This window comes from Pelobates fuscus, chromosome 12 (genome assembly GCF_036172605.1).
Source record: "Pelobates fuscus isolate aPelFus1 chromosome 12, aPelFus1.pri, whole genome shotgun sequence".
In the NCBI taxonomy this organism is placed as follows: domain Eukaryota; kingdom Metazoa; phylum Chordata; class Amphibia; order Anura; family Pelobatidae; genus Pelobates; species Pelobates fuscus.
In genome coordinates this window covers 26874366-26902248 of record NC_086328.1, presented here as the reverse complement: position 1 = coordinate 26902248, position 27883 = coordinate 26874366, and the positions used below count along the sequence as shown (strand labels likewise).

General features: G+C 38.1%; 1 protein-coding gene across 1 annotated transcript in view; it reads right to left on the bottom strand.

Annotated features, from left to right (window-relative positions):
* Window positions 1-27883, bottom strand: part of CDH8 (cadherin 8) — a 314476-nt gene that overhangs the window by 137363 nt on the left and 149230 nt on the right. The gene's annotated exons all lie outside the window — the stretch shown is intronic.

Below are 27883 nucleotides of genomic sequence, written 5' to 3'. Positions count from 1 at the left end.
TATAGACATTTGAAAAACGTTTTCATATCGGTGTTTGCATCTGCAATCTTCTAAGATGTTTAGGGATGATATATGCATTTAAAGGCACAGTGCAAGCTTTTGAGAACCATATAAATGGAAACAATTAAACATATCTGCCTCGCTGTATATTCTTACTTTGATGGGCCCACTGCTAACCAACCTCCTTTGACAGCATGAGGGTTCTGAGCTGCTAGCACGATTGCATGCAGACAATGTGTGTACATTACCCACCATAAGTAGGTAGCTTGCAAAATCAGTGGTAGATCTTATATTTGCCCCCTGTGCTAAAAAAAGTGTTTTGGGTATCCTTACAGAGCAGAGGTCTACAAAAAATATTGCTTCAACTGTTGTATGACTTCCACAATGCTTTGATAGTTGTGGATCTACCATCTGCGTATCCTTGCAAGGTTGTATTTATGTGGAATGACTGCATACTTTAGGGCTGAGATGCCATTGTATACAGATACATACTGCTACACACAGATACACACACTGCTATACAAACAAATGCACACATTGCCATTGCAGGGCAATGCATATACATTGCCAGACGCAAAGATACATACCCTGCCAAATACATAGATGCTCACTGCTACACACAGATACACATAGCGAGATACACACACATTGACCCATACACGCATACACACTGGAATAAAAACAACTAACATTACCCAATGTTGAATGTTCATACTAAGTGTCAATGGGTGCAGTTATTGTAACCCAGTGGGGTAGGATGATGTAAATTGCTGAGGCCCTGTTCTCATCCACGTGGGGGAGTTCTAAAGACAGACCAATAGCTCCAGAGACCAGTAGCATCAACAGGAACACTTAGTTTACGTGGTGATTACACACATAGAACTTTGAACCACTTTATTATTACTACACTCAAGTGCATTGATAGCTAACAGAAATACCTGAGCCATGAGCCCAAAGCAAAACTTGATTACCCCTGCATTAAGGCTCCACCTTAGGAGTTATACCCCACCTTCCTATGTAAACGTTGCCAACAATGCAAGTTGGGATATCAATGAAAAAAGTTGGAAAAAGAAAAATACAGCAATACCAGGTATTATTCATGACAATCATGTCCAGCACACATCTTCTGACTAATACATGAGGGAGACCATGTCCTTCCCCTTATTAGCCTGGACGAGTGTTATACTAGTGATTTTTATATCAGCCGGCTGCTTTGAGTATTTACAGATTGACGTAAAAAGAAAAGAGAATCAGGATCTGAGTCTAATAAACACCCTCATCTAGGACTTACGCCCCCCAGCAGCACTTCTGATGACACTTTTACAAAACGTCCCTGATACAGTACTCTGAAAATAACACATTTTAATTTAGAGTAAAGCCAGATGATTGTAGTGTCATAAATTAGGATCCAACACAAGCATATCTGTAAACCTTGTCATGGGATAGCTTTTTAGACCAGAAGGATCTGGGATGTCTCTTCTTGGAGACCAGAAGTGTCTAAGATGTCAGTCAAATATTCCACTTCTAATCACACCAATATTTTTCAGAAAATAAAAAATTAAGACTCTGAATCTGAAACAAAGCCTTAAGTCAAACTTTTAACAATAAAGTGAATGGTCCGATATTGCCACTTTTGCTAAACAATCTAGGACATCAGTCTTGTATTTAATGATGTACCACCCACGATTAAAGATTAATTTCCATGTAGTATTGCTTGGTTATGTTAACAAAGAGACAAAAGACGAGCACACTCGCAAACAATTTTCCCCCTGTTGATTTCCCAATATGCTTGAACTTTTCTAAGGTGAATTTTCTGTTCAAGCCTATGTTGTCCTCTAAAAAGCAACATCTCCTTCAGATTCCGAATTCACTGCTTTATTCTCCTTCTGACCCATTTTATTGCTTTTCAGCACAATGTCATGAACAATTATCCAGCAAGAGAGGTGTCAACCCTAGGGCCTATCGCTTAATTATATCTCCTCTATAATGTCTAACCAGACCAATGTGCGCATAATTATACCTATGTAAAATCCTGAAGCTGTATTTGTAGAAGAGTTATGCTCCCTGCATATGGAAAATCTATGAGTTAAAAGATGCTGATCCGACGGTTTGGGTGAATAAGGCTATTACTATAGACTTGTATCTATTTTACGGTTCATTAACCATGCTGCGTGCCTTTTGCACAAATCTTCTGAATTCCTAAAAAAACAATCTGCATTTATTTTGCAGTTGTTTAAAGGAAAACATATGTTCAAAAACAAATTATTTTTATTACTCAATTTTGCAAAGATGGATCAAGACAACAAATATGTAGAAACTAGTAATAAACAGGAAAAGCATAATACGTAAAATAGATTTCCCAAGGAAAAAAATATTTTTTAACATATTATTTATTAAAATTTATAGCTTTTATAAGGCTGTTACTTTTTTGCCAAGGTGTACAATTCTCAAAGTCAGGAACCTTAACATTTTAGGACAGCATCACAGTTCTACGTTCAAGTGTCTACAAAAATGAGACTACTTGGTGAAAACATGTCAAGTGCATTCTGTATCTGTGTCTCACCTCCGTATGCCTGACAAAATATCATAATGTCTTAATAAAATATTTTAAACTATTTTCAGTGGAGATAGTGAAAAATTAAATGTTCACTCTAAGCACTATAACAGCTTAATATCAGACCATTACAGAAAGTACCATACTCCCCCTCACTCCTCCGAAGGTGGCTTGCAAAAATAAATGCAGTTCTAAGCTTGCCCCCAAGCAGAAACATCAAAAGGAGGAAGTTATACTTCAACAACTTCAACAATATTTACAAACACGCCATTGCATTCAAATGACAACTCTACACACAAGTACAACACTGCTTTCAAATAGCAACAGTGCATACGAACAATCAACTGCATTCAAATGGCATAATTACACAAAATTACACATTCACAAACATATAGTCCAGGCAAAAACATGCTTAGATTCATACACTGCTCACAAAACAGCCCTGCAGGAATGGGCAAATGGTAGATTCTTAGCTGGCAAAGCATTGTGGTAGATCTATGATAGGTGGGGATCAATCTTTTGGACACCCTTGTACTAGAGGAGGGACGAAGAACCTTCTTTGCATTGGTTCTGCTACTGGGTAGATATGCACCAGAAGACCTACAACAATTCACCTACAACTACCAGAACTCATTGCTGTGCCAATAAAATATTGCTTATGGGATAAGCAAACGCTGTAGTAACTGTACACCAGAAAAGGGGATATTTCTTACTAAAACATTATAGTACCAACGTTTATAGCCCTTCTCTTACCTTGGTGGTACATGTTGACTATGCCAATTTTGGGGACCGTTTGTTACAGATGCTTCCATGAAGCTCTAAGGCAGGCTTCCCCAAACTCCGGCCCTCCACATGTTGCCGAACTACAACTCCCATGATTCTATGAATGAAATAGATTGGCCAATAATCATGGGAGTTGTAGTTCAGCAACATCTGGAGGGCTAGATTATGGGAAGCCTGCTCTAAGGAATACAACTACACAAAATTCTATTTATGAATTTATTTAGAATATGCAGTAATTCAGCACAATTATATTTATACTGCTCAATTATATGTCTCATGGGGTCGACTACATATGATTACATGAAATGCAGATTCACCAGCATGCATAGTTAATGAAATTAGAACATATTAAATTGATTAAATAGATTTTTTTACATGATTTTCCAATAAGACACGAATATACTATGAAAAATCTGTTGAATCTGAAACTATAGTTACCCTAATTACACATTTAATTTTATAATTAGTGATGTACCGAACTGTTCGCCGGCGAACTTAGCGTGTTCGCGTTCGCCACGGCGGGCGAACATATGCGATGTTCGGTCCGCCCCCTATTAATTTACTAATACTAAGTAAAAATTACTTAGTATTAGTAAATTGTGCCCCTACTCGCAATACCGCGAGTAGGGGCCGGGGGGGGACAATAGGTCCCCCCCTTATTGTTAATTTTTGGGGCCCCACCCACCGCTCAGGGGTGGGGGCCGGGGGGGACAATAGGTCCCCCCCTTATTGTTAATTTTAGGGCCCCCACCCACCGCTCAGGGGTGGGGGCCGGGGGGGGACAATAGGTCCCCCTCTTATTGTTAATTTTAGAGCCCCCACCCACCGCTCAGGGGTGGGGGCCGGGGGGACAATAGGTCCCCCCCTTATTGTTAATTTTAGGGCCCCCACCCACCGCCCAGGGGTGGGGGCCGGGGGGGGACAGTAGCCCCCCCCCTCATTATCATTATGGCCCCCACCCGAACCCAGGGGTGGGGGCCGGGGGGGAGGAAGGAGAGTAGGTCTCCTCCCCCCCCCTTAACCCACTATTGTGGGTTTTAAAATTCGCCTGCCTATTGAAGGCTATGGCGGTTCGCACGGTTCGCCGGTTCGCGAACATTTGCGGACGTTCGCGTCCGCCGTTCGCGAACCGAAAATTCTATGTTCGCGACATCACTATTTATAATATTTCCACAGAAATCATGTTCGTTACAGTAGTGCACTGCTCACGTCAATATTTCCACTCGCCAGTAGGCATTGGCAAGTGATAGTTCAACGCTGGTGAGTAGAAATTCACCCCCTTTGAGTGTGCCATGCCCATGCCATGCCCGTTCAGGCTTCCAGCAGAAGGTACATTTTAAGGCTTGGCTAGTACCATAGGACATTACATTTTAAGGCCTGCTATCATATTGGAAATATTCATAAATACTTTACCAGGGTCTAGTAAAGATTGATTAAAATAGAACGATGGAAAAAGAATTGGGTGGGTTGTTATTTGAAAACAGTTCAGTTAGCATTAATATACCAAGAAGAGAAAAACTGCACGGATTTTTATCTTGCAGTAATTTGAAACCTGAAAATATATCCAACTCTGCCAAGCTCAAAGAAAACATGCTGAAGTCCCTGATGACTGCTAGAGGCATTGAAATCATCCTGAAACTGCAAAACTTTGCTGGGAAATTTACCATTAATTCAGATCTATTGATATTATTCAGAGATGATCTCCGGAACAAAGTTTCTGTGGATATCAGTATGGACTTGGTTAAGGAATTCTCAGAGTTTCTTGCAAACTAGAAATTCAAGGAGTAATTCTCATCTCAGAGCCACAAGTGGCCTAATGTTTAGTAATAAAAATAACTAACACATGAAGGTGGATACACTGTGTGGATTCCAAACTTAGCCTTCAAGACACTCGAACAGCTTCCAAATGATAAATATTCAAGAAACCTGACAAAAACTGGACTATTTATATGGATTGAGGACAGCTTTGGGAATCACTGTGTTAGGGTTCATACAAAAAAATGCTTGATTATAAAAAATCCCTTCCACTTCCAGTCACGTGTGGTTTTGCCCAAGGTTGCATTCTCGACCCCCTACTATACACAATATTTATAAATGTCTATAAAATCCTCAAATTCTGCCTCATTCTGCCTCATTGTGCTACTATGTAATTACATAACCCACCATTGCGACATGCTAAAAGAACTAAACTGGTTGTCGCTGGAATCCAGACGTACCCTCATCTTTCCAGCCTTGTGTTTAAGAGCTTTTCTGGGAAGCTCCCACCCTACCTGAGCAGAATGCTCTCCTCGGCTGTTCCCACCTCCTATATCCTCCGATCTAATACCAGCACTTTATTTAGTCTACCTAAATACAAAAAAAATCAGCCCGATCCTCCTTTTCCTACAGAGCACCACAATTCAAATCTTTCCCAAGCCTAGAATTCTTTAAGAGACCCCTCTCTACATTTCTCAAAACAGAATGCACCTGTCATGGTTGATTATATATTTCTTATCTGTTCTATGTTTAATTTTGTATATATTGTGTGTTATTATTGTTTTTGAATTTTATTGTACCCTATTGTATCAATGCAAAGTTTTGTGGACCCAGGACATACTTGAAAATGAGAAATCTCAATGTATCTTTCTGGTAAAATATTTTATAAATAAATAAATAAATTATACAGTACTACTACATTTTTTAGGGAGACATACTCTGTTTACAGGACCATAGTATAGATAAAAATAAAAAAAAAGAATTTTAACAGCTCAAATAGATCAAAATTATAGTAAATTATGAGAATATTGTACTTGGACAAATGCCAGCTTCCATGAGTCACAACTAACATATATTGTTGATGGGTGGCAGGTATTTTAGTGTGAAGGTCCTGCCACCTGCCATAGGTCCTGTCACCTTTAGAGGTCCTAAAACCAATTATTTAGTATTTCCATGTCCAGCAAACTGAGTCTATTTTGATACATAAGGGAAAAGTACTGCATGGTTTTGAATGCACAAGATTTGGATTTTTTTTTTTTTTTTTTTTTTTTTTTTATCTAAAACTCAATTCAGATAGACTTTTAGACATTCCATAGGAAAGTAAGAATTATCATAATAACGTTCCGGTATAATAAATAAGTCTGGCACTATTCATTCCATCTATTATGTTTTTGTCCTCTTTAGGGCAGAGGTAGTAAAATTTAATATAAGTTATATTTTGAATATGGTTGATGAGGTTTATCTGTTTCCCTTCTTAAACATTCTCACACATAATTTGCAATTATGGATTTTCTACAAACATACACTATGAAGTTGTAAAAGTTAATGAGTTTGTGATCAGCACACACCAGAGAGGCTTAAGACATATCATAAATTTGCTTTCAGAGTTGATGGCATTTCTCTTGCTGATTGTAGCTCTAGATAATTACAGGTAAAGGTGCAAACTCTACAAGGGGTATATTTTAGTAAAGGTTGAAAATATCAGCTATGTGATTTGATGTGTCAATTTGCTACTTTTTAGTAGTTTAATTTCATTAATTTTACATACTACTTGGCAGGTTATTTACTTAAAGAGTATTGCTAGATAATAAATGTGATAAAATATTTTCAACTAAATTTCCCTGTTCTGAAAGTTTGTGAATTACTTATGGATATATCTGCTACAATCTAATTATGTTAAAGTTGTGGTGAGATCAAAAAAGATAAAAACTTCACACTGATTTAAAGTATGTATTCCTGTATTCCTGACCCAATAGTGTTAAAAACATCTAAACCCCTTTATCCCCCTAAATATAGTAAAATCGTACTTTTGTTCAAATCTGCAGCTGCTGGCTCTGCCCCTGATCTGCCTGCTGGCTGACATCATCTGGAGTGTTGTTTTGAGCCAGCACAATGATTTTCCATAGGGTTTTTTTAGACTGTCAAGGAGGCAGATCAGGGTTAGAGCCAGCACAAGTCAAACACAGCCCTGACCAATCAACATCTCCTCATAGAGATGCACTGACTCAATTCATCTCTATGAGGAAAGTAAGCCTTACTTCAGTAGTGGGGAAAGCAATGGAAAGCATGTTAAAGGATAGGATTGTTGAACATCTAAAATCACATGGATTTCAAGATCAGAGACATGTGTTTACTTCAGGGAGATCATGCCAAACTAATCTTATTGATTTTTTTTGATTGAGTAACTAAAATAATAGATCAGGGTGGTGCAGTAGACATTGCTTACCTAGACTTCAGTAAGGCTTTTGACACTTCTGCACATAGAAGGCTTATCAATAAACTGCAATCTTTAAGTTTAGATTCTAATATTGTTGAATGGGTAAGGCAGTGGCTGAGTGACAGGCTGTAGTGACATTCTGTCATCAAACTAATATGGTGACCAGGGGTCATGTGACCAAGCTCATGTATGCCATTCTTACAGGGGGATAAGCTTTACCCTTTGTTATGGTAATTGGGTAATTCAATACCTTTACAAGTATGGAAAGAGATAACCACTTCCCCTTATCCCTATTCCTTCCTGTTCCTTCTTGGCTGTGCTACTAAGCAGACGTGAGCAGACATGGGCTAAATGTTATAATGGTGAACTGCGAGTGGAATCTGGTGACTTTATAAGATTTAGTTGTTATTGTTAGTAAATTAGATTGTTGTTGCTGTTGTTAGTATAGTTAGTTAGATTGTGTGTCATTATTTGTATGTTGTTGTTGTTTTGTCTCTAAATAAATATTTGTTAAAGTATACGGACCATAGTTTATACGTGTATGCGTACATAATAACTTATAGAGTTTGGTAATTTACCACACAGGCAACAGTGGGTTGTAGTCAATTGAGTATATTCCAAGCATGGGCTTGTCACCAGTTGGGTGAGGTATGTCTTTTTGCTGATGATACTAAGATATGTAACAGGGTTGGTGTTCCAGGAAGGATAAGCCAAATGGCAAAGGATTTAGGCAAACTGGAAAAATGGTCAGAGTTGTGGCAACTGACATTTAATGTAGATACGTACAAGATAATGCATCTTGGACGTAAAAATCCAAGGGCAGAGTACAGAATATTTGATTTAGTCCTAACCTCAACATCTGAGGAAAGGGATTCAGGGGTGATTATTTATGATTACATTATAGGCAAAGAGTGTAATAGAGCAGCAGGAAATGCTAGCAGAATGTTTGGTTGTATAGGGAGAGGTATTAGCAGTAGAAAGAGGGAAGTGCTCATGCCATTGTATAGAACACTGGTGAGACCTCACTTGGAGTATTGTACGCAGTACTGGAGATCGTATCTCCAGAAGGATATTGATATTTTAGAAAGAGTTCAGAGAAGGGCTACTAAACTGGTTCATGGATTGCAGGATAAAACTTACAAGGAAAGGTTGAAGAAACTTAACATGTATAGCTTGGAGGAAAGACGAGACAGGGGGATATGATAGAAGCATTTAAATACATAAATTGAATAAACACAGTAAAGCAGGAGACTATATTTAAAAGAAGACAAACTTCCACAACAAGAGGGGCAAAGGTTTAAAAATAATGTCAGGAAGTATTACTTTGCTGAAAGGGTAGTGGATGCATTCAATAGCCTTCCAGCTGAAGTGGTAGTGGTTAACACAGTAAAGGAGTTTAAACATGCATGGGATAGGCATAAGGCTATCCTAACTATAATGTAAGGTCAGGGACTAATGAAAGTATTTAGAAAATTGGGCAGACTAGAAAGGCCGAATGGTTCTTATCTGCTGTCACATTCTATGTTTCTATAAGTTCAGTGTCTCCATGCAGAGGGTGGCGACACTGAATGGAAGTGCTGCATAGTGTTCGGCACTGCCCAGGAAGCACGTCTAGCAGCTATCTGAGGAGTGACCAGTGGAGATATCCCTAGGCTGCACTCACCAGAACAAATGCAATAAGCTGTAGTTGTTCTGGTGACTATAGTGCCCCTTTAAATTATTCTCAAATGTTGTGCTGTACAGTATAAATGTATCCTAAGGTGCACAAGGAAAAACTGCCACCAGTAAAACAGTTCAAAAACATTGTATTTTCACAACTCTTCCAGAATGCAACAGTATATATGCATTTTGTAATATGGCTTTTATTTTTTTTCTCAAGTCAAAGACTTGACTACAATTGTTTCCTTTCAGTGAGCACAGATGTAGGCATTAATATTGATTTATAATATATTATGAGTAGTGTTGAAAAACAAAAATTGAAATACCTATTATTAACGTTAATCGTTCTTTCATATTTCCGGTTTTATATGTTTTTAGATTAATATAATTTCATGCTGTTACATCAACTTTCTGAAAAGTAGCAGCCAGGGCATTTAATGCAAATCAATGTATATTTTCCATGATTTACATCATCGTTATTGATTTATTGATGAACCACATTGTAAAAGTGCAACAGGAGAGAAATAACAACATTAACCATTATGGAATCTTTACAGCATATGAATTCTACATACTTTAGTGGAACATATTGTAGTGTGAAAAACCCTAATTTGGATTATGTTGCAAAAAAAATGAAGAATCTCCAGAGATGACTCACAAGAACAGTTAGAATCCATGAGGAATCCGTAGAACATAAAATTGATATTTATCATGAATATCTGGACATTATTATTATTATTATTATTATTATTATTATTTATAGCGCCAACAAATTCTGCAGCGCTTTACAGTGGGTGGATGAACAAACATAGTTGTAACCAGACAAATGGACACACAGGAACAGAGTGGTTGAGGGCCCTGCTCAATGAGCTTACATGCTAGAGGGAGTGGGGTAAAGTGACACAAAAGGTAAGGATAATATTAGACTAATGACAGGTGCAAGAGAGGAATCAGTCGGGAGCTATTAACAGTATAATTGATACGCTTTTATGAACAAGTGGGTTTTTAATGATTTTTTGAATGAGTGGAGACTGGGTGAGCATCTAACAGAAGTGAGTTCCACAGGAACATTGCAGACCTCGAGAAGTCTTGAAGGCGAGCATCAGAGGTGGCAGTATGGACAGAAAATAAACGTAAGTCTTCAGCAGAGCGTAAGGGCCTAGACGGGACATACTTGTGTATTAGGGTAGATTGATAGGTGGGAGCAGCTTTACGCAGAGATCTGAAAGCAAGAACCAGACTTTTAAATTGAGCCCTATATCTTACAGGAAGGTAATGTAGGGAATGACAGAAAGGTGAGGCGTGGGAGGTGCCGGCGGAAAGGAAGATGAGCCTCGCCTCCTCATTTATTATGGATTGTAACAGCGCAAGTTGGGAGCACGTAAGATCACTGAGAAGCAGATTACAGTAGTCAATGTGAGAAAGGACAGTGGAATGGACCAGCACCTTAGTCGCATCTGGCGTTAAGTAGGATTGGATGCGTGCAATGTTTTTGAGATGGAAGTGGCAGCATTTGGCGATAGACTGAACATGAGGCGTGAAGGAGAGGTCGGAGTCAAAGAGAACACCTAGGCAGCAAGCCTGCGTGGTGGAGCTGATGGTAGCATTATAAATGGCACTGCACTTAACCTGCTTCAGGCTGCAGAGAGTGAGAAGCAGTATATACCATTCTGCTCATTTGAATAAAATTGACAGTAACATTTTACTGGGATAAATATTAAAACTACAAATGTAGACATCGGAATGGTTCATATAGCTTATAAAGTCTAAAATTGAAATTGTCACCCCTCCAGTAGTAACCATTAATTTCATCCTCCACCTAAGTGTTCAAGCCTTACTCCCACTACAATGCTTTTCCACATTCAACTAGAAGCACATAATTATAGTGCTCCAGTTCTACTCTTTCTACTGTGACAGTTACTCTTTCAGCTTTTCATTATCATAACAATTAACCATGTAATGTTTCAAGTCATGTATTTCTGTGATCCATCTATAATGTTTCTTAGAAAAATACTTACGTTTTCTTGTACAGAAAATATTTTTTTCTGGATAGAATTGCAGTTAACAAATAAAATCTTTCGGATGATTTAAATGTTATATACCTGCAACCTGCACCCTGCACCGGGTCAGCACTCCACCATTTGTTCCTTTGATCCTTTTCCCAAGCACTTCTTTTGCTGTGCCCCTCACTAACATATTCAATCTCTCCCTCTCCTCTGGCATAGTCCCTTCTCCCATCAAGCATGCAACCATCACCCTGATTTTAAAAAAAGCCAAATCTTGACCCTAACTTCCCATCCAATGACCGCCCTGTCTCGCTACTACCGTTTTCCTCCAAGATCCTCAAGAGAGGTGTGTAAGTTAGATTGACCAACCTTCCTTGGATCCAACTTTCTGTTTGACCGGCTCCCTTCTAAGTTCTGCACTCGTCACTCTATTGAAAAGGCCCTGTCCAAAGTATCCAACGACTTAATTGCTGCTAAATCCAGTGGTCACTACTCTCTCTAATTCTCCTTGACCTTTCTGCTGTTTTTTACACTTTTGTTTGTCAACAACTTCTCCCTCCCAATACTTTTGTCGTGTTTCTTTTTCCGTGTCCCCCAATGTTTTGTCTTGGATCTATTACTGCTCTTAATCTATACTGCCTTCCTTGGTAAACTCATTAACTCTTTTGGCTTCCAATTTAATTTCTATGCGGATGACATGCAAATCTATATGTTCTCTCCTGATCCCTCATGGTCCCTTCTGACTTATGTCTCTGACTGCCTCTCTGCCATTTCCAACTGGATGACTGCTCATTTTCTTAAATATAACCTGTCCAAAACAGAGCTCGCCTTTCCTCCCTCAAGTATTGCTACTACTGTGTCTGTCTTCCTCTAAGTCAATGACAATATTATCAGCTCTACCTCACAGGCCCACTGCCTAGGTGTTCTCTTTGACTCAGACCTCTTCTTAAACCATCAGGTTCAGTCACTTGCCAAATCCTGCCACTTCTATTTCAAAAGCATAGCTCCCATTTGCCCCTATCTAATGCCGGATGCAGCCAAGGTGTTGGTCAATGTCACTATCATCCTTTGCCTTGACTGCTGCAATCTGCGTCTCAGTGGTCTTACGCATTCCCAGCTGGCCCCATTACAATCTATAATGAATGTGCAGCGAGGTTCATCTTATTGTCTACTCGCACCTCCCATGCCTCCCTTCTCTGTCAGTCCTTACACTGACTTCCTGTAAGATATTGGGCTGAAATAAAAATTCTGGTGCTTGCTTACAAATCTTGACATAATGCTGCTCCTACCTAATTATCCTCACTGATATACAAGTCCAGGACACTACACTCTGCCGAAGATCTGTGGCTATTACCTGTTTGTACTTGCACCTCTGACGTCCACATTCTCTAAGACGTCTCTAGGGCTGCACTGTCCTACGGAACTCACTTCCCTTTTCTGTTAGACTCACCCAGTCTCAGATTTTTCAAAAGATCATTAAAAATTCACTTCATTAGGAAAGTATATCAATTAAACTGTTAATAGCTTTCCCTTGCCGCACCTTCGTAAACCACCCTGATTCCTTTCCTGCAACTGTGTCATCCAAAAAAACTAACTTTATTGTATACTATTCTAGTAACCTACTATTTCTGGTACATGGAATACATTCACTTTCCTCTTGTGCCACTTTACCCCACTCCCTCTCGAATGTAAGCTCAATGAGCATGGCCCTCAACCCCTCTATTCCTGTGTGTCCAGTTCGCCTTGTTGCATATACATGTCTTTTAGTCCACCTATTGGTACAACGCTATGGGATTTGGTAATGCTTTATAGCTAATAATAATAATAATATATGTTTAGCAAAATGTGATATACAGGATTCTGTTAATGTAGGAGATATTGAATACTTATTGTTAAATAAGGTAAACTCTGATATGTTTCAGCAAAATGGAAATTGTTTTTTTTTTAGGGGTGCAATTGGAAATTGCATGGAAATAAAATAGATGGACTTGAGTCATATTTCAACCAATGTTACTACGTTCTTCTAAAAGCAGAAAGCTGTGCTTCTTTTTTTAAAGCTTTTTACAGCACTTTTAAACGCTGCCTGATGTGTTGATAGCTAATGTATGCTACGTGTGTTGATCTATCTGTATCTTCCAGCACGTTCACTTTGAGGTGGACCATAAGTGCTACTTTCCTTTTCCCTTGGGAATGCCATTAAGCTTGTCTTATTTGAGTTATTGTCAGGTTTAGTTGGAAGTCCGCTTTATTATCGTTCATTTATAAAGCTCCAGCAGAGACTGCTGTGCTATGAAACTAGTTACACATGGATACAAATTGTGACAAATATGGTGGCTTCTACATGCAGACCTCTTCTTTGAAACCTATTGAAATAATGGATAACTATAAGATGGGGGGAGGGCGGCGGGGCCTGGCTATTAACAGATGTATTTGAGAAGGGATCCTCACTAAATCTTGATAATTCAGATGAAGCTGCAGATGTTTGCCCTAAAATTGAATCCTAGCAACCAGGGCTGGACTGGGAACTAAAAGCAGCCCTGGAATTTTTTTTTTTTTTTTTTTTATATACCAGTCCTTCTATGCGTCGTGCCATCATATTGTGCAACTATTCAAGTGGAAAAGATTTTTTGAAATTTAAAATTATTTCTTCAACATGAAGGAAAGCACTCATAAGGCTACAAAATAAACAAAAGATCTGCTTATTTTAAGCAGACGTGTTTAAGCATATACACTGAACAAAATTATAAACGCAACACTTTTGTTTTTGCCCTCATTTTACATGAGCTGAACTCAAAGATCTAAGACTTTTTCTATGCAAACAAAAGGCCTATTTCTCTCAAATATTGTTCACTAATCTGTCTAAATCTGTGTTAGTGAGCACTTCTCCTTTGCCAAGATTATCCATCCACCTCACAGGTGTGGCATATCAAGATGCTGATTAGACAGCATGATTAGGGATTATTCTAGCCTTGGTGAAGGAAAAATCAAATTTTATTAAAGACAGGAGGGGAATATTTGTTTTACCTTCTTTACTGAAACCTCCAGCAGCAAAGAAATAGTTAACATACCTTTTTAGAAACAACCAATCAGAACAAAGAACAGTAGAACAAAACACTCAGGCAGACCCTCCCACTTTCTTTGCTGCTACCTCCAGGTGTGCACTTCCCAACTCAGAGAGTGTGTCTGCTCTGGGCTGTTTATTGCTTTATTGTTCATGTATTATTATATGTTGCTTGTATTTTTATACGCTGCATGTTTTTCATGAATTCTAAGCTGTATTTAGTAAGTGATTATTTTACAGGTGTGCCTTAGGCTGGCCACAAAAAAAGCCACTCTAAAATGTGCAGTTTTATTGCATCGGGGCTGTCCGGGGGGGGGAGGGGGGGGGAGGGTTCAAAATCCAGTCAGTAACTGGTGTGACCACTATTTGTCTCACGTAGTGCAACACATCTCCTTCACATTTCCAATTTTATAAATACTTTTGTTAGTCCCTGGCCTTATGTTATAGCCAGGATAGTCTTATGCCTATCCCACGCATGCTTAAACTCCTTCACTGTGTTAACCTCTACCACCTTAGCTGGAAGGCTATTCAATGCATCCACTACCCTCTCAGTAAAGTAATACTTCCTGATATTACTGCGTACAATATTACAAGTAAAGTCTCACCAGTGTTATGTACAATGGCATGAGCACTTCCCTCTTTCTACTGCTAATACCTCTCCCAATACAACCAAGCATTCTGCTAGCATTTCCTGCTGCTCTATTACACTCTCTGCCTACTTTTAAGTCATCTGAAAGTATAACCCTAAATCCCTTTCCTCAGATGTTGAGGTTAGGACTCTATCAAATATTCTATACTCTGCCCTTGTTTTTACCTTTGCCCCTTTAATGTAAGACTATGTCCTCTTGTTGTGGCAGTTTCTATTCTTTTAAAGCGGCACTGTCATGCAGAACTTACATTTCTTTAATCGCAGTAGGGGCATACCTACTAAACACTGTTAAAAAGAAAACAAACCCTAGTATCCCCTCTCCAGAGCCCCCACCTATGACGCGTGAGTGGGGGCTATTAAAATTACTCTTAACACTCTAATTGGTTGCTTTCAATTTGAAATCCAACCAATCAGAGTGTTCTGTCATTTTACACAGCGTGGGGAAAGTTATTTTAAATTTTCCCACGCTGTATAAAATGACTCAAAACACTCTGATTGGTTGCTTTCAATTTGAAATCCAACCAATCAGAGTCCTCTGTCATTTTACACAGTGTGGGAAAGTTCCAAAGAGCACTCTGATTGTTTGGATTTCAAGCCAACCAATCAGAGTGATGTGACAGGTAAATGTAGAGACTTACCTGTCAGTCTCTTCATTTACCGGTCCCATCACTCTGATTGGTTGGCTTTAACCAACCAATCAGAGCACTCTGAGCCTAATTGCAGGGTGTGGGAAGGCTTTATACGCTTTTTTATAAAACTGATTATTTTCTTACCGTCTGTTTTTTCTTTTTCGTCTGATGTTTTTGCGCTCTGCTTTTTATTTATTTTTGAGAAGTTCAACGGGTATCATGGATTTTTATTTGGCCCTTTTTGGGGCTGAAAAATTAAGATTTTAGAAAAAAGAAGATATCAAATGGTTAGTTTTAATTTTTTTACAGGTATTTGTTTATTTTGTTCCCTCCCTCACTATTTTTAGGGTGAAGGGGAAAGGTAGGGGTTAATTATTTTTTTTTGGGTGGGGGTGACTAGGGGCTTGGGGACCCCTGGTCACCTTGGGGGGGTGACATTTTCATTTAGGGCTCCCACCCGCCACTCAGGGGTGGGGGCTGGGGGGGGAGGACAGTAGGTCCCCCTCTTATTGTTTTTTAGGGCCCTCTCAGCTGCTCTGGGGTGGGGACCGGTGGGGGGATGCTAGGTCCCCCCTTCAGATTCATAGAAGGATACTGGCTGCTCCCTGTTTAATAGACATGCCCCTACTCTCGGCATAGCGAGTAGATGCAGAATTTGCTAATACTAAGTAATTTTTACTTGGTATTAGTAAATTTGTCTGAAAGACCAATTTAGGTCTTTTTAGCCTTTTGGTAAATAGCTCCCTAATACCGTGTAAATTAGGGAGCTATCTACTAAGTGGCTGCAGGATGCAGCCACACCACGAATAGGATCAGAGTTTCATTAATTTAAATTCAATTCCGATCTGAACAAAGTCCTGAATTGTGTCCTAACACGAATGGAGAAACTGTTCTCGTTCTGTTCGGATGCAATTTGGTAGTTTCGCCGGCGTTCTGTCTAACAGGACATTTGGGAAAAGTGAAAGGAGGCTTCGCACGAACATGGAGGAAAGGTGAGAATTGTGGGAAAATTGCTCTGAACACCGGAAATAAAGCACACTTTGCTCCTCTGCTGGTCATAGCTGGTCAGGCGTAAGAAAACTTAAGTCCGGCATAACCCCTTAAAGACCAAACTTCTGTAATAAAAGGGAATCATGACATGTCACACATGTCATGTGTCCTTAAGGGGTTAAATATAGTCACCTCCTTTACTGTGTTGATTCCCTTTATGTATTTAAATGTTTCTGTCATATCCCCCCTGTCTCGTCTTTCCTCCAGACTATACATGTTAAGATCCTTTGACCTTTCCTTGTAAGTTGTATCCTGAAATCCATGAACCAGTTTAGTATCCCTTCTCTGAACCTTTTCCAAAGTATCCTTCTGGAGATACGGTCTCCAGTACTGCGTACAATATTCCAAGTAAGGTCTCACCAGTGTTATGTACAATGGCATGAGCACTGCCCTCTTTCTACTGCTAATACCTCTCCCAATACAACCAAGCATTCTGCTGGAATTTCCTGCTGCTCTATTACACTCTACTTTTAAGTCATCTGAAAGTATAACTCCTAAATCCCTTTCCTCAGATGTTGAGGTTCGGACTCTATCAAATATTCTGTACTCTGCCCTTGGGTTTTTACGCCCTAGATGCATTATCTTGCACTTATCCACATTAAATATCAGTTGCCACAGCTCTAACCATTTTTCTAGTTTACCTAAATCATTTGCCATTTGGCTTATCCCTCCTGGAACATCAACCCTGTTACATATATTTTTATCAAAAGACAGTATGCATGGGTTGTTTGGTGCACAGACCACCACCATTATTAAAACTCCATGTCCCCATGGTTCCCCCCTCCCCTGCACATATACACAACACTGCAAGGGAAAAATGACAAGGGTTATGTAACATAAAAATGTGCACAGTCCTTCAAGATACAACTACCAAAGGAGAGGGAAATGTTTGTGAGTGACACCAGAGCTGCTCTCACCTAGTAATTATATTTGTGTACTGGCACACAGAGGGGCATCCCACCAGAGTTCTGGAGGTCTCTCTGAGATGGTACCATCATTAGTTGCAACAAGCTCTGCCCTAGCATTGTCTGATCAACACCTATTTTGTCTAGTGTCACTGTTTGAGACTTATGGGTATATTGAATATATCACTTTATACATTCCAGATTTTAAGGTGGCGATTTATTGTCATACTGAAGTGCAAATAGAAGCAACTCCTGCAACTCCCATTACGCACTTCAATCTACAACATGCAATTTTAAATTAATGCTGTGTGTATTTTAATTTGAATTCCCTTTCACCACAGATTTAGGCAAATCCAAGAATCACAATAAATGGTTTCTGTAACACACAATGAGTTTCTTCTGATTAAATAGACATGGAAAAAGGGAGATTGGTACGGCACATTACATACTCTCAAACAGGTTAACTAGAGGATGCCATATTAATATTTTAGTAGAGGATTGCAGTCTCTATGCGTGGCAAAATGCTGTGGGAAATATGCTGAGTTCCTGAGTGACATCATTTAACACCCTTAACAGAAACAAATTCTTGGGCACGTGGACAGACTGTTTTCTTTATGAAATATTAAGTCTTCCGATATTGCAGGTTTACACAGTGTGAAGTAAGCTGGGATCACTGTGTTAGCTTGGTACATATTCTATCAATTTGCGATGTGACCTAAGCCACAGGCCATTCAAACACTGTGAGAGATCGCGAGGTAATGAACCATAATTATCGAATGCTATGAAAAATCATGGATACACTATTTTGTAATCTATCTTGTTCTGATGGGACAGGTCACATCTGTAACCTAAGTATGATGCTCTGCTTTAGCAGAAATATCAGTTTTAGAGATGTTACTTTAAAAGCATCGGATCGTTTAGGAAGCTACGTAAACAGTGGTACAACATGAACTGACATTATTTCATTAGGATAGTGGTAATACTATACAAATTGATAGCTGTGGGAGAAAAAAAATCTATATATGATGAGAGAGTGATGTTCCATCATGCTATGATAATGTATCATTGAACATTACTTCGGTCCAGAAAATACAACCATGCTTTAAGTGAATTAGACAGGTCACTGGTTACACAATGTAACAACAGAGCAAGATCCCGAGATGAACATTCATATTGTCCAAGGGGAATAGTTGTATATTTAACAATATGACTTAAAAGAACAAGGACAATATGACAGATATGTTTAATAACCCAAATTAATTCTGAATATAGAAACGATAAGCAATAAGGATATGGAATTCTCTGCCTGAAGATGTGGTTTTATCAGAATCCATACAGATGTTTAAACTGCAATTGGATAAATACTTGCAAAAACATAACATACAGGGATATAATTTCTAATTAGTCGGGTAGTAGCTGCTTGATCCAAAGAGATACCTGACTGCTATTTTGGGGTCAAGAAGGATATTTTCCTAGTTTGTTGCAAAATTGGAAGCGCTTCAGACTAGGTTTTATGCCTTTTTTGGATCAACAGGAAAAACATATGTAAGGAAGGCTGAAATTGATGTACGCAAGTCTCTTTTCAGCTATGTAACTATGTAACTATGTAATATTATGCAGATATTGCAGTCTGTAAAGGAAAACGATGTTGTGCCATTGATAATACACAACCTGGTCAACTGTTTAGCATGCTAAGTTATTCATTTTAAAAAGTTATTGGGATTTTGTCTTCCTTTACTAATGTATCTCTACATTATTGTAGAAATAATATTTCAGTTAGATATTGTCATCGTCAATATGAGAGATTGCTAGTAGAAGCTTATTCCTGTATAACCCATCACATACACAATATATATCATGTCATATCATACTGTCTTACACAGTCTACACCTTAAATTGCTGTGTAGAAGAGCTCAGAACTAGAAACAGCTAAGATATTTTGCAGAGCCCTCAGACTCCCAGGCTTCTAGTAGAGAACCCCGAGACTAAGGTCCCAGTAGGGGTGAGAAAATTAATTATTTTATATATATATATATATATATATATATATATATATATATATATATATATATATATATTACATATATACATATATATAAATTACATATTTATATAATAATAATAATAATTATTATTATTATATATATATACACATGTCTCACAGCCAGTGAAGGTGTGGCTAGGGCTGCATAAACAAAGTGATTTAATGGGACACTATAGTCACAAGGACCACTACAGCTATTTGTAGTGGTTCTGGTGTCTATAGCCTGTCCCTGAAAGCTTTTTAATATAAACACTGCTTTTTCAGCAAAATATACAGTGCTTATATTGGTGCCTAGTAACACCTATCATGGCAGTTATGCAGATGACCACTAGAGCTGCTTCCTAATCTAGTGCTGCACAGTAGTGTGCAGCACTGGCATTCAGCGTCTCCACGCCCTGCACGGAGGTGCTGAACGTTCCTCTTAGATAAGCATGATTTCAATGCATCTCTATGAGGAGATGCTGATGTGCAAAATGTGCATGTGCTGTGCCAATCACTTTTTACATGCATAATAAAGCATTAGACTGGCAGAGACAATCAAGTTTGATGACTTGACTGGCACAGCGTGGGAGAAAAGGTTAACAAAAACACCTTTCGCATGCGATAAAAGGTGGCATGGGAATCTAAATAGTTAGTTTAACACTATAGTTTCAGGAATACATATTTGTGTTCCTGACAATATAGTGTTCCTTTAACTTGTAAATTGCAGAGAATTGAAGATGAACACTAGTGCAACTGCAGGATTATAATATATTCACCAAAACTGCTTTATTAACCCCTTAACGCCATTAGGGCGTTCTATGCCATCCCCATTATAACGGCTTTAAGCCCCAGCGCCCGAGGTGTACTCACCTCCGCCACGATTCTCTTCTGGGGGACAGCCCAGGCAGCCCCCCCTCAGCAATTTAGACCCTGAAAGAGCGATCACATGGCAGGCATAACTGCCTATGCAGCTGCCTGCAGGGGAACTGCCTAAACTGCCAGGCAGTCCCCCTGCTAGTCAGAAAATATAAAAAAAAATGTATACAACAATCAGAGTAATATATATATATATATATATATATATATATATATATATATATTCCATAATAAGTGTATTTTATATTGATAGTTATTGATAGTTATATATATATATCTCAATATTAAAATACACTTATTATGGAGTTACATATATATCTTTATCCCATTTTGAGAAAGCCACATCGGCGAATCGCATATTTGTATGTTTTATATTTACTTTTACTACTGAATAAAGGAATTATTTTGGACAAATAGACCTGGTTTGTGCCAAATTCCTTTAAATTTTATTTACCATTTTAAAATATATTTAATAATATATTTCCTTGGCTACTTGGCTTTTTACTACTAATCAAAAGAAATCCGAGGTAGGGATTATACCACCAGAGCTCATACCATTGAGCAGTAAGCCTGCCCTACGCTGTTACTTCAAGTAAAGTAAAGAGTATTACTCTTATCACTCTTTTATACTATATTTTATCACACTTGAGAGCACTACTGTTGCCTTTTATCTTCCCTTTGGAGCTTTGGATTACCAGATGGTGCTGATTGATACATCTTTCCACATTCCATAAGCAGGGATTATACCACTGTATGCTCTTCACACCAGAGCTGGCCATAGCTCTTTTAAATGTGAGTTCTCTACCTCTTGTTACTTAATGCATTTTTGGACTCTAGACATACTGCATTATTGGTTGCTTTTGCCTCTTCTCTGTTTCATATATACGAACTAACACCCTGAGACGTATCCACTCCCATTGAAGAGAATACGTCTTATCAAGTTTCCCTGATTAGCTACTGCTACTCTAGTGAGACCTCCTACACTTTCTAAGACTATTTTATTTGTATTGGTGCAGCCTTACTCCATCTTTTTTGTGATAAATTATATACATACAGTAATTAATAAATAATAATAAATAATAAAAAAGTTTAAACATGTATGTATATATATATATATATATATATATATATATATATTGTTATCAAAATACACTTAGAATGAAATTATATATATATATATATATATATATATATATATATATAAATAAATACAAATATATACATATAAATATAGTTACATAAATAATTACATAAATATATGTATATATATTTAAATTCTATGTGTATATTTATGTACTCTTTTAACATAATGAAGTAATTTTATTAATTGTAATTTGAGGGACCATCCCGACAACCCGGGGAGCAAGTCCAGAGAATGTTTATCCCTGTAACTTTCCAAAACACCATAAAACTTGGATAAGGGGGTATTATTGTACTTGGGAGACTTTGTTGAACACAAATATGTGTGCTATAAAACATTAAAACTTATCAAAAGATGACATTACCAGTAAAAGTGCAGTTTTTGTTTAAAAAATGATGCAAAAACCAAATATGAACGCTAACTTTGGCTAGCGTTTGTGACTAAGTGGCTACAAAAAAAAAACACTGGACATACCCCATTTTGAATACCCTGGGTAATCTACTTTTTCAAATGGTATGCCATGGTGGTGTTAATTTTTATTTCTGGACTGCCATACCGTCTCAAAGGCAACATAGCCAATCTGGCAATTTTCAATTAGCAAAAACTGAAATTGGCAAATCTTATATTGGACCCTGTAACTTTCCACAGCACCATAAAACATGTACATAAGGGGTACTGTTGTACTCGTGAGACATTACCCTACACAAATATAAGTGTTTTAGAGCAGTAACATTGTAATATACTGATGATATCATCTGTAAAAGGGCAGTTTATGTGTGAAAAATGCAAAAAAAACCTAATATAAACGCAAAATTTGACCAGGGTTTGTGACTAAGTGGCTACTGAAATAGATTGGACATACCCCATTTTGAATACCCTGGGTTGTCTACTTTTACAAATGGTATATCAAGATGGGGTTAATTTTAATTCCTGGGCTACCATACGGTCTCAAAGGCAACATAGGCCCAGTAAACCAATCTGGCAAATCTCAATGGAAAAGGGGAGAAAGCCCTATATTTGACTCCTGTAAGTTTCCAAAACTCATAAAACCTGTACATAGGGGTCACTGGGGTACTCGTGAGACATTGATGAATACAAAAATGTGTATTTTATTGCAGTAAAGTCTAACAGTATTATGACATTCATATATAAATATTTGATATGAAATGAAAGCCCTGTTTCCCCTGAATAAAATGATATATAATAAGTGTGGGTGCACTTAATATGAAAGAGGTGAATTACAGTTGAACAGACATATAGCACAAATTTCAGGTTTTGTTTACGTTTTGTTTTGATCACAACGTGTACAATTGACTCCGTTAAACAAAATAATTTTTGAGTTGTTGTTGTTTTGCTTAGAGCAGGGGTGTCCAAAAGGTAGATCCCCACATGTTTGAAAACTAGAGTTTCTATGATGCTCTGTCGTACTACATGCAGGTATTTTAAAGACAGGCAAAGCATCATGGGAGTTGTAGTTCTACAACATCTAAGGGTTCTACTTATTGGGCACCATTGGCTTAGAGTATCCCTTTATATATAGACAGCTATTCACAGCCAGAATAGCCTGTATGAAATGCTGATAGAGAATCCAGGATTTTAGGACAGTTTTGCTGAATTAACATATTCTTACTCTACATATCCTATGTAGGTACTGGTATGTGATAAAAATTGGAAATAGTATAACTGTTTTTAAAATACATATGATATAGCGACACTTCTTTACGTTACGCTTGTGCTGTTACTTGTGATAAAATAGAACCTATATACAGTGTTCAAAAAAAGCTTCGGTATAATAGGGCCCCCAAGAAACCTGATGGAATAACCATTTGTTATATTCATTGAAATGGCAGACAACATTATAAACCACAAAATATATAAATAAAACAAAGGTCCTTTATCAAAGAAAAAAATAAAGTATTTTAGTTTTTTCTCAGTTCGCCTCATTGAGATTTACATTAATGTATCAAAATGTAGATGTATCACCTCCAATGCGTTGGTGTTAAAGGCTAATTAGATTGGTTGGCATCAGAGCTTAAATGAGGATCTGTATTTGGAAGAAAGCCAATGATATCCTTCATCAAAATGCCAACAAATGGTTATTTTAATTGACAATGTCAAAGACTGTTGTTTCATACCATTTAGGAATGCATTGTAATGCTCTACAAAATAACCTGCTTTTAACAAATCAATAGACTTCGCAATTAAACAATAATTCAAATGTATTTTGTAAGTCATGCTGTAAATACAAACACTAACTAAGGATGATAAGATTTGAAACTCAGTAAAATTAACACTATTGACTACAGCAAGAGATGACTACGTGAGTTTAGTCTACTTAAGTCTTTAGGCCCCTTGTTGGTTTATCATACATGTGTCATCTTGTACTCTTGTCTACAATATAAGGATGAACGGCATGGATATAGAGAAGGGATAGGCAACTTCTGGCACTCAATCTCTCTGGACTACATCTCTCCTATTGATTTGCCAGAGCTTTGTAAGAGCAATATGGGAGATTTAGTCCACAATATCTGGATTTTATTTGTTCCTATTATGCTGTACTCTTTCTTTAATTCCCTCAGCAGCAAAAAAATAACAAATGCAAATCAATAGAAAAAACAGGTATAAACATCACAATGACAATATCCACCTAGTAACATGAACATCCAATCAGCGACATCCTTATCCTATAGTAGGCGCAACATAGGTGACCACTTCCTCTTTCTTTGCTGCTTCCTTGGTTAAGTACAACTGGTCTCACGGTTTCCTAACTGTGGGATTTTTATTATTATTATTATAGTGATTATTGTGATTTGTCATATTAATACATTAGTGACTGGTACCTTGAGTGCTGGTCCTTGTTACTATGGTTATTTTATACTGTACGTATTTATTTTATATATTGTTTGTTTATTTGCTATTGGTTTTTTTTCTCTCCTTTTTTTTGTCCCCTTGGACATGAGGCAGACCCTCTGGAGGTTTTTCCATATCTCCACTGCGCTACAGCTATTCTACTCAGGTATTTCCCCACTGACTAGCTCTGACTGCTCTCCTCTCCATTTCGCAGAGCTGTCTGTTCGGCTGCGCATGCGTGTTCTGTCAGGAACACGTCTGACAGCCATCTTGAGTTTTGGCAGACCGCCCCATCTTCTTCCGAATTTCCAATCTCTCCTATGGGACCAGGATGAGACCCTCCACCCCTTGATTCTGCAGGGCCTCCTTCACCTCATGGCGTGGTTAATTTTCAGGGACCATGGTCAATCAAGGGAGATTCACAGTCGACTCTTAGACTTCTCAAGGGCACATGGGCACCCGCCACGAGACAGTCTTACAAGTCTGCTTGGCGCACATGTAATGATTGATTCCCTTTATGATAACGGGAAGGCATATCGGATGGTCAACCTCTACCGTTAAGCTGGTCATGCAAGTATTGATGGTGCCCCGATTTAACGTCACCCGTTTGTTTGTCGTCTTCTCCAAGGCATTGTTTCACAAGGCCGCCTCTTCTCTGGTGCTAAATTTTCTTAACGATTGGCCGGATAATGAGTCTTTATCAGTGAAACAAATCTTGGCTAAACTAGTTATGCTGTTTTGTTTAATTTTGTGCAAGAGAGTATCGGATGTTCGGGCACTCAATGTCGATGTTAGTTCTTTCTCCCCAGAAGGGGTTGTTTTTGACATTTCATGGAGGACAAAATCGTCTTCCCGGTCGGTCTTGTACCCGGCTTTTCCGTTAAAACCACAACTCTGTCCGGTGGCGTGCCTACGTGTTTACGAAGCACGTAGCTCCCCCCTTCGGACAGGTTCAGACACTCAACTTTTCATTTCCTGTCATAAACCGCATGCTCCAGTATCGTCTCCTTCCTTGGCTTGTTGAGTCAAATGGCTCATGTCCTTGGCAGGTGTTGATATTTCCATTTTTTCTCCTCATTCAATTTGCGGAGCTATGGCTTCTAAAGCCTCCTTTGCTGGCTGTTGTTTGGAGGATATTTTAAAAGCGGCTGATTGGCCCTCAGAGTCTACTTTCCATAATTTCTACCTTAAACCAATACAGCCTTTTACAGAAGCCGTGATATCACAGCTTTAAACTAGCATAATAAGAGCCTCTGTGTCTTTAATAAATTCCCAGATTTTACTAGTATCATGACGTAAAGTCATGATTTTATTAAAGACATGGAGGTGAGTATTATCCCACCCACCCACACTTGGGCGGCTCTGGTATATGCAATGTAAGTTACTCACCTCTCCTTACTTCTCAAATGACCTGTCTTCAGTGGTGAGTCTAGACTTTAGCGGTATTGCTATTATATTATCTGCCTGCATATCTATAGGATGCTGATTATCTAGGATACCTTTGGTTTGTCTTTAGTATCCCAAGACTGTTATATTTTCATTATATTACAATTCCAAGAGTCATTGTCATTGACGAGTCAGATGATTGTGCTTCTAGTGTGTTGCCATTCCATAATTACACAATATTACCATATTTTTCTTGTTTGCTTTAGCGTGAAGTTGCTTGCAACTCCCTTCTGGATCATATTCCCTGTTCCGGATTGTTTGGTTTCCGGCATGCTCGGTTGTTTTCCAGCTTCTGGTGTTAAGTTCTTCTTCAGGATTTGCAAGAAAGAGGAAGTGGTCACCTATGTTCCGCCTACTATAGGATAAGGATGTCGCTGATTGGATGCTCATGTTACTAGGCGGATATTGTCATTGCGATGTTTATACCTGTTTTTTCTATTGTTTTGCATTTTTTATTTCTTTGCTGCTGAGGGAATTAAAGACAGAGTGCAGCATAATACTCGCCTCCGTGTCTTTATTAAAATCATGACTTTATGTCATGATAATAGTAAAATCTGCAAAGTGTGGAAGGTTGCCTAACCCTGATGAAGAGGAAAAAGAAGGGATATTAAGCAGGAACTCTATCTCGAGCAATACAGTACTAAATGCAATACACTGGTAAAGTTGTAAATATTATATTACTATATAGAAAATAAATTACCTGAAATGGAAACACAAATCATCATAACCACTACAGCTTTGTGTGATGGTTAAAGTGCATGGAACCTTCCGGTGCAGTTCCTCAAATTTGTCAAACTTTTTTGAACGTTTTGACAACAACAACAAAAAAAAAAAATAGATGGACATAGCTCAAATACTCTTGTATTATAACCACTTGAAAAAAAGGTGCATTGGTTATGATGCTTAGTGATCCTTTAAGGCAGTGGTTCCCAACCCAGTCCTTAAGTTGTGTCTAAGGTGTTTTTAGAAAAACAAAAACAAAAACACGTTAGACACAACAGGGAAGTAACTAAATCCTGGACCGATAGGGGGTACTTGAGGACTGCGTTGGGAACCACTGCTTTAAAGGACAGCAAAATCACTTTTAGTGTTCCTTTAGAGGACTGCAAAAGCACTTCAGCTTGCTGTAGTGCTTTATGGGTGAGGAGTATCATATTTGTACCAAACTCTATAAAAGTTCTGATTTCTATGAGAAACCGGCTCAGGTAATAGAAGTGGCAGGCACGCTCTACGTGTGTGTGTGTGTGTGTGTCTGCGTCCTCCTCTTACACAGACCTAAGACCAGCTCCTCATCTCCACATACCTCAGCCCAAAAGTGCAAATGTGTGCATGAGCCGGGGCATGCATGACGTGGACACCAATCCAGTTATATACCCATGATCTCTTCCAGGAAAACTAACTTTGCAAGCTCTTTTAAGATACAGCCTCAATGAATACATGCATGAAAAATGAATGCATGTATTCGCTGGAGGTATAGCTACTAAGCAGTGACCAGTTCCTTTAATTTTTAAAACTTGGAAATAACCTAGAATTTATCCATATAAATATACCGAATACTGACCCATTGTATTTCTCTTAGTTCCTATTAAAAAAAAAAAATAGCATCCTGAAACAAACAAACAAAAAAAGATGTTTGAAATCTCTTTGTCATGTTGGCTATTTTACCCGTCATACCAGTGTTTATTACCTATAGAAAAAAAACATTTTGTTAATATACATTTTGGTTTATGTAACGATAAAACATATTGACATTCTCTAAACATGTTACTATGTGTTTTTATTAGGCTTTTCAGTTTTTTTAGATTTGTTTTGCTTTGTTTTTACTAGCAGTTTATAATTTTTCCCTGTTAAGAAATAGATTTTATAGTCAATAAACCTAGAATGTAAGGATTTTATTATTGAATTGTTTGTTTCTATTCAGTGTTTGTTTCCCAGGCTTAGTGGTTTACCATGATAATTACGAACACATTGCACATATTGAATACCATTGGGTAATGTTTCTGCTTGCTGACAAAATAAGATTAAGGACTTCCATAATAAATGTGGCTTTGGTGCT